This window comes from Oncorhynchus nerka, linkage group LG2 (genome assembly GCF_034236695.1).
Source record: "Oncorhynchus nerka isolate Pitt River linkage group LG2, Oner_Uvic_2.0, whole genome shotgun sequence".
Taxonomy (NCBI): domain Eukaryota; kingdom Metazoa; phylum Chordata; class Actinopteri; order Salmoniformes; family Salmonidae; genus Oncorhynchus; species Oncorhynchus nerka.
Window position 1 is genome coordinate 77,560,454 of NC_088397.1, and position 9,077 is coordinate 77,569,530.

At 46.5% G+C, this 9,077-nt stretch overlaps 1 long non-coding RNA gene across 1 annotated transcript; it reads left to right on the forward strand.

The window, feature by feature from the left end:
• The first annotated feature begins 366 nt into the window (after window positions 1-366).
• LOC135572774 (uncharacterized) lies at window positions 367-8,719 on the forward strand. Its single transcript, XR_010464474.1, has 3 exons — window positions 367-645; window positions 1,929-2,229; window positions 8,433-8,719. It is a non-coding gene; the product is annotated as an uncharacterized LOC135572774 (long non-coding RNA).
• The last annotated feature ends 358 nt before the right edge of the window (window positions 8,720-9,077 follow it).

The following is a 9,077-nucleotide window of genomic DNA, read 5'->3' on the forward strand; positions in this document are numbered from 1 at the left end:
AAAGCCAATTCTTCCTTTGGCCGCCTCTCCTTCCAGTTCTCTGCTGCCAATGACTGGAACGAACTGCAAAAATCTCTGAAGCTGGAAACTCTTACCTCCCTCACTAGCTTTAAGCACCAGCTGTCAGAGCAGCTCACAGATCACTGCACCTGTACATAGTTCATCTGTAAATAGCTCATCCAATCTACCTCATCCCCATACTGTATTTATTTATTTATCTTGCTCCTTTGCACCCCAGTATCTCAACTTGCACATTCATCTTCTGCACATCATACCATTCCAGTGTTTAATTGTTATATTGTAATTAATTTGCCACCATAGCCTATTGCGGTATCCCAGGAGGTCTACCCCGGGGGATGGTAATAGAGGGGAGGTACGTGAGGCGACGTTGGCTCCCTCTGCTGGGAATATGGGAGTTGGGCACCCCGACGCGGACAGCTAAGTGGAGGTAATTACAGGAAAGTGCCAGCCGTGGAGGCTAAATAAAAGGAGCACGATGGCACACCACGGGAGAGAGACGGACACCAGTTAAGAAAGACCGAGCAAAACTTAAGTTATTTCTTTGATATATTTATTTTCTGTCTTAGTAAAGTTGTTTTTGCAGACTGAAGCCTCCCTGTCAATCTCTGCACGCTCCACCCAACGGTTTGCCACACTATTTATTGCCTTACCTCTCTTATCCTACCTCATTTGCATATGCTGTATATATATTTTTCTCCTGTATTATTGATTGTTTGTTTATTCCCATGTGTAACTCTGTTGTTGTATGTGTCGAACTGCTTTGCTTTATCTTGGTTAGGTCGCAGCCTACCTGGTTAAATAAATCAAATGAGAGTCCTAGACAACATTCTCTCTCTGAAAGACTATCATGCTATCAAATGTCAAATTATTCTTCAAAGTTTTAAAAGCATTATGATGCTCATTGATGCCTTTATTACATGTTTCAGTCCACTAAGAAAATATCTTTAGTCTACCCCCCCCCCCCCCCCTCTCTTATTAGAATAGTCAAGGCAGCATCCAATTTGACTAAATTCACAGCTGCAGCAGTGTTCTACCAACCCTTTGACAATTTATAACTTTCTGTTCACAAAGTGTAAAATGTAAAAAAAGGTTCCCAGTTTGCTTGTCAGACGTATTTATGTTTCACGTGACGTGAAAATTATCACTTCCGATTGTGGATTCTGTCACTTCCCACTCACATATACCAGCGATGCAGGACACCAATGTAAGATCTAAACATGATGTACCTGTAGTTACATTTACCTGTGTCCCCCGACCATTATTCATATAAACTAGTCCCCTCCACTTGTTAGAATCTTCAACCACAAAACCATTGGCATCTGTGGTATTGCTGCCCCACAAGCTGTTAAGTCAATTAATTTCCACACCATGTCTCCTTAGCACCTTTACTGGATTTGGCAACTATGTCTCAGATACAGAGATGGGTTTACAAGGATTATAGTAATTAAACAAGTGATATTACCCCCTTTTCAACAAATCTCCACAGCCACACATTCATGTTCTTTGAAACCATTAATCGATGTGCTACACCTTCTTTGATAAATGTAGCACACCCACCACCTATGCCCTCCGCTCTATCACTTCTCATGGCGATAAACCCAGGTTGTACAATCCAATTGACGTTTAAATCATGTTTCTTGTACACACGCCACATCCGGTAAAACATCTAAATGTATAAACTTCTTAAATTCTTCTCCATTGGCTATTAACTCTTTCCCACTCAGGGTTCTTCTATGATATAATGGCAGTCTGCCAACCAACATTAAAGGTGCTTTTAAAACTTACACTCTACTGTGCTGGAGTGTATGGTCAATCACGGTTTACAACATTTCTAAATACTCCTACCTAAGAAAATACTATTGTTTATTTTTGTTAAAAAAATTACTCCTTTTTTCTCCCCAATTTAGATCTTGTCTCATCGCTGCAAATCACCAACGGGATCGAGAGGTGAAGGTCGAGTCATACGTCCTCCATAACTCAACAAACAACGCTTCTTAACCCGGAAGCAAGCTGCACCAATGTGTTGGAGGAAACACCGAGGTGACCGAGGTCAGCCTGCAGGCTGCTGGCTCGCCACAAGGAGTCGCTAGAGCGCGATGAGCCAAGTAAAGCCCCCCTGGCCAAGCCCTCGCCTAACCCGGACGACGCTGGACCAATTGTGCGCCAACCTATGGGACCGGTTGTGATACAGCCTGGAATCGAACCCAGGTCTGTAGTGACGCCTTTAGCACTGCAATGCAGTTCCTTAGACCGCTGTACCACTTGGGAGGCCCAGCCCTATTAACTACTAATAGACCTTCCCAAAATCCCTTCCAAATCCCCCCAACCCCATCCAACCGCAATGACCCTATACTTGAATCTTTCCCTCTCTTCAACATACTTACAACAATATAACAACACATGCTCCATTGTTTCATCGACCATACACCCCAGACACAAACCATTCACATGCTTGCCAACCAGACGTAATGACAAATTCAATGTACAATGTTCTAAGCGCAATCGAGCAAACACCACCTCTTCCTTTCTAATCTGACCTTTGAATGTTGGTCCACCACCGACCTTTCTTTGGAGGGCAAATAAATGCCAGCCCTTGGGATCAGAGTCCCATCTCTGCCACACATCTATCAAAATGGCTCTGATTTTAAATGATTTGGCCTCACTTCTACCCAGTGGAACATTAATATAAATTATATCTTATTTCAAAGCCTTTCTGGCTAACTGGTGTACATTTTCATTCCCTTCCACACACAAATGTGCTGGGACCCAGCAGAATCTCACTACTACACCCATTTTCTCAATTCTCCATTATAACATAAATACCTCTAATAGTATGTCACTCCTATTAGATTTACCAGATGATAAACTATTCAATACAGACAGAGAATCTGAGTCTACTATAATTCTAACAGGTTGTACGTCCTCCACCCACTGGAGGGCAACTATTATCACCAACAGTTCAACTGAGTGTATTGACAGTTCATCTGTTAGTCTTCTACATATCTGCACATCATATTCAGGAATGTAAACGCCTGCTCCTGTGGCTACTCTCCTCGATGTTATCCTCACAGATAATCCTGATAGGTATCAGTCTGGTGTTTTCTGTAATGACCTTAGTGATCACTGTTTAACAGCCTGTGCCCACTTGTTCTCGCACACCCCGAGAGCTTCTGGTCAGCGGGGTGGTGGCACCGGGATCCTCATCTCTCCCAAGTGGTCATTCTCTCTTTCTCCCCTTACCCATCTGTCTATCGCCTCCTTTGAATTCCATGCTGTCACAGTTACCAGCCCTTTCAAGCTTAACATCCTTATCATTTATCGCCCTCCAGGTTCCCTCGGAGAGTTCATCAATGAGCTTGATGCCTTGATAAGCTCCTTTCCTGAGGACGGCTCACCTCTCACAGTTCTGGGCGACTTTAACCTCCCCACGCCTACCTTTGACTCATTCCTCTCTGCCTCCTTCTTTCCACTCCTCTCCTCTTTTGACCTCACCCTCTCACCTTCCCCCCCTACTCACAAGGCAGGAAATACGCTCGACCTCATCTTTACTAGATGCTGTTCTTCCACTAACCTCGTTGCAACTCCCCTCCAAGTCTCCGACCACTACCTTGTATCCTTTTCCCTCTCGCTCTCATCCAACACTTCCCACACTGCCCCTACTCGGATGGTATCGCGCCGTCCCAACCTTCGCTCTCTCCCCCGCTACTCTCTCCTCTTCCATCCTATCATCTCTTCCCTCTGCTCAAACCTTCTCCAACCTATCTCCTGATTCTGCCTCCTCAACCCTCCTCTCCTCCCTTTCTGCATCCTTTGACTCTCTATGTCCCCTATCCTCCAGGCCGGCTCGGTCCTCCCTCCCGCTCCGTGGCTCGACGACTCATTGCGAGCTCACAGAACAGGGCTCCGGGCAGCCGAGCGGAAATGGAGGAAAACTACCTCCCTGCGGACCTGACATCCTTTCACTCCCTCCTCTCTACATTTTCCTCTTCTCTCTCTGCTGCTAAAGCCACTTTCTACCACTCTAAATTCCAAGCATCTGCCTCTAACCCTAGGAAGCTCTTTGCAACCTTCTCCTCCCTCCTGAATCCTCCTCCCCCTCCCCCTCCTCCCTCTCTGCAGATGACTTCGTCAACCATTTTGAAAAGAAGGTCGACGACATCCGATCCTCGTTTGCTAAGTCAAACGACACCGCTGGTTCTGCTCACACTGCCCTACCCTGTGCTCTGACCTCTTTCTCCCTCTCTCTCCAGATGAAATCTCGCGTCTTGTGACGGCCGGCCGCCCTACAACCTGCCCGCTTGACCCTATCCCCTCCTCTCTTCTCCAGACCATTTCCGGAGACCTCCTCCCTTACCTCACCTCGCTCATCAACTCATCCCTGACCGCTGGCTACGTCCCTTCCGTCTTCAAGAGAGCGAGAGTTGCACCCCTTCTGAAAAAACCTACACTCGATCCCTCCGATGTCAACAACTACAGACCAGTATCCCTTCTTTCTTTTCTCTCCAAAACTCTTGAACGTGCCGTCCTTGGCCAGCTCTCCCGCTATCTCTCTCAGAATGACCTTCTTGATCCAAATCAGTCAGGTTTCAAGACTAGTCATTCAACTGAGACTGCTCTTCTCTGTATCACGGAGGCGCTCCGCACTGCTAAAGCTAACTCTCTCTCCTCTGCTCTCATCCTTCTAGACCTATCGGCTGCCTTCGATACTGTGAACCATCAGATCCTCCTCTCCACCCTCTCCGAGTTGGGCATCTCCGGCGCGGCCCACGCTTGATTGCGTCCTACCTGACAGGTCGCTCCTACCAGGTGGCGTGGCGAGAATCCGTCTCCACACCACGTGCTCTCACCACTGGTGTCCCCAGGGCTCTGTTCTAGGCCCTCTCCTATTCTCGCTATACACCAAGTCACTTGGCTCTGTCATAACCTCACATGGTCTCTCCTATCATTGCTATGCAGACGACACACAATTAATCTTCTCCTTTCCCCCTTCTGATGACCAGGTGGCGAATCGCATCTCTGCATGTCTGGCAGACATATCCGTGTGGATGACGGATCACCACCTCAAGCTGAACCTCGGCAAGACGGAGCTGCTCTTCCTCCCGGGGAAGGACTGCCCGTTCCATGATCTCGCCATCACGGTTGACAACTCCATTGTGTCCTCCTCCCAGAGCACTAAGAACCTTGGCGTGATCCTGGACAACACCCTGTCGTTCTCAACTAACATCAAGGCGGTGGCCCGTTCCTGTAGGTTCATGCTCTACAACATCCGCAGAGTACGACCCTGCCTCACACAGGAAGCGGCGCAGGTCCTAATCCAGGCACTCGTCATCTCCCGTCTGGATTACTGCAACTCGCTGTTGGCTGGGCTCCCTGCCTGTGCCATTAAACCCCTACAACTCATCCAGAACGCCGCAGCCCGTCTGGTGTTCAACCTTCCCAAGTTCTCTCACGTCACCCGCTCCTCCGCTCCCTCCACTGGCTTCCAGTTGAAGCTCGCATCCGCTACAAGACCATGGTGCTTGCCTACGGAGCTGTGAGGGGAACGGCACCTCAGTACCTCCAGGCTCTGATCAGGCCCTACACCCAAACAAGGGCACTGCGTTCATCCACCTCTGGCCTGCTCGCCTCCCTACCACTGAGGAAGTACAGTTCCCGCTCAGCCCAGTCAAAACTGTTCGCTGCTCTGGCCCCCCAATGGTGGAACAAACTCCCTCACGACGCCAGGACAGCGGAGTCAATCACCACCTTCCGGAGACACCTGAAACCCCACCTCTTTAAGGAATACCTAGGATAGGATAAAGTAATCCCTCTCACCCCCCCTCCCCCTGAAAAGATTTAGATGCACTACTGTTCCACTGGAGGTCATAAGGTGAATGCACCAATTTGTAAGTCGCTCTGGATAAGAGCGTCTGCTAAATGACTTAAATGTAATGTAAATGTAAATGTTCATAATTGCTGCTCATTGAAACAACCTGTCCTGATTTGTCATGGACGCTTGGTAAAAACTTGAATGATCAAGCCTTCCTTCATGAACTGGCCTCTGTAAATTGGTATAGAATCGGCTTGATTCCCTCTGTCACAGATGCTTGGACCTTCTTTTTGATATTTTCAGTGGTATTGTTAACAAACACACCCCCATAAAGAAAACGAGAATTAAAAACAGGTTCAGCCCCTGGTTCGACCGTGATCTAGCAGAGTTCCTCCACCTCAAGAATTGCTCTTGGTGAAAGGCTCGGCACACGCATACTCAGGGTCTCGTTCAGGCAAATAAGAAATAAGTGCACTCAGGCTATCCGGAAGGCCAAAGTTAGTTACTTTAAGGAGCAGTTCTCTCTCTGTGTGTCCAACCTCAAGAAGTTCTGGAAAATGGTTAAAGACCTGGAGAATAAACCCTCCTCCTCACAGCTGCCCATGTCCCTTAATGTGGTTATTACTGATAAGAAGCACATGGCTAAGCTCTTTAATCACATCGTTAGGTCAGGATTCCTATTTGAATCAGCCATACCTCCTTGCCCGTCCAACATTTCCTCATCTCCCACCCCTTCTAATGTGACTATCCCTGATGCTTCTCCCTCTTTTTCCCCTGCCATGCCACAGTGTCTCCCTGCAGACAGTCACTGAGTCCGAGGTGCAAAAGGAGCTTCTGAAACTTGACCCAAAAAAAACATCTGGGTCAGATGGTTTAGACCCTTTTTTTTTTAAGGTTGCTGCCCCCATCATCGCCAAGGCCGTCTCTGACCTTTTTAACCTGTCTCTCCTTTCTGGAAGGCAGCCACGGTTCATCCTTTATTTAAAGGGGACTTCAAGATGATCCTAACTGTTACAGGCCTATTTCTATTTTGCCCTGTTTATCAAAAGTGTTGGAAAAACTTGTCAATAATCAACTGACTGGCTTTCTTGATGTCTATAGTATTCTCTCTGGTATGTAATCTGGATTCCGCTCAGGTTATGGATGTGTCACTGCAACCTTAAAGATCCTCAATGATGTCACCAATGCCCTTGATTCTAAGCAATGATGTGCTGCTATTTGTATTGTCTTGGCCAAAGCTTTTGATACGGTAGACCATTCCATTCTTGTGGACTGGCGAAGGAGAATCGGTGTCTCTGAGGGGTCTTTGGCCTGGTTTGCTAACTACCTCTCCCAAAGAGTGCAGTGTATAAAGTCAGAACATCTGCTGTCTCAGCCACTGCCTATCACCAAGGGAGTACCCCAAGGCTTGATCTTCTCAATTTACATCAACAACATAGCTCAGGCAGTAGGAAGCTCTCTCATCCATTTATATTCAGATAGTCTTATACTCAGCAGGCCCCTCTGATTTTGTGTTCAATGCTCTACAACAAAGCTTTCTTAGTGTCCAACAAGCTTTCTCTACCCTTAACCTTGTTCTGAACACCTCCAAAACAAAGGTGTTGTGGTTTGGTAAGAAGAATGGCCCTCTCCCCACATGTGTGATCACTACCTCTGAGGGTTTAGAGCTTGAGGTAGTCACCTCATACAAGTACTTGGGAGTATGGCTAGATGGTACACTGCCCATCTCTCAGCACATAACAAAGCTGCAGGCTAAGGTTAAATCTAGCCTTGGTTTCCTCTATTGTAATCGCTCCTCTTTCACCCCAGCTGCCAAACTAACCCTGATTCAGATGACCATCCTACCCATGCTAGATTACGGTGACATCATTTATAGATCAGCAGGTAAGGGTGTTCTCGAACAGCTAGATGATCTTTATCATTCCGCCATCAGATTTGCCACCAATGCTCCTTATAGGACACATCACTGCACTCTATACTCTTCTGTAAACTGGTCATCTCTGTGTAACTGTCGCAAGACCCACTGGTTGATGCTTACTTATAAAACCCTCTTAGGCCTCACTCCCCCCTATCTGACATATCTATTACAGCCCTCATCCTCCACATACAACACCCATTCTGCCAGTCACATTCTGTTAAAGGTCCCCTAAGCACACACATCCCTGGGTCGCTCCTCTTTTCAGTTCGCTGCAGCTAGAGACTGGAACGAGCTGCAGCAAACACTCAAACTGGACAGTTGTATCTCAATCTCTTCATTCAAAGACTCAATCATGGACACTCATACTGACAGTTGTGGCTGCGTGATGTATTGTTGTCTCTACCTTCTTGCCCTTTGCTGTTGTCTGTGCCCAATGTTTGTACCATGTTTTGTGATGCTACCATGTTGTCATGTTGTGTTACTATCATGCTGTGTTGCTGCCTTGCTATGTTGTCTTAGGTCTCTCTTTATGTAGTGTTGTCTGTCTTGTCGTGATGTGTGTTTTGTCCTATCAAAAGTCCTTTTGCCTTTTGGTAGGCCGTCATTGTAAATAAGAATTTCTTAATAACTGGCTTGCCTAGTTAAATAAAGGTTCAATAAAATAACAATTTAAAAAATCGACAGGATTCGGAAGTAACCATGGAGGAACATCCCCTTCACCACAAAGGCCAACCTCCAACTCCCTCAAACCACTCATCAGCAAGCTTTCCAACTGTCCAACCAAAAGCACTGCCTTGTCTACTAGTATATTCCCAACAGTCATCTAGAACAGTAGCAGTGGGATGCTCAACCTCACAGCCTTTCAACCCAAGAAGCTAATGACAACTTTTTACACCATTTATCCAAAGGCATCTCACCCGCCTCCACTTGTAAGGCACATACAGATGTTGATTTAAATGCACCAATACATATCCTTAAAGCCATATACTGGAGTCTGTCCATCTTTTGAAGCCAAGTCTTGGCCGCTGTTCCATAAACTATACACACGTAATCAATTGTCGTTCTGATCAGAGCTATAAATATCCATCAACGATTGTCTGTTAGCACCCCCTTCATAACCAGAGACCGAGCGCATAAGATTCACCACCTTACATTTTGTTCCAACATTTATGACATGATCTTTCCATGTATATTGCTCATTGAACCATATACCCCAATATTTGTACTTAGAAACCCTCTGCATACGCTGTCCATACAGAAACAACTGTATATGTCAGCAACTTTCTTCTTCCAGAAAAACATACAAGACTTCGCTCCACTCAGGGAAGC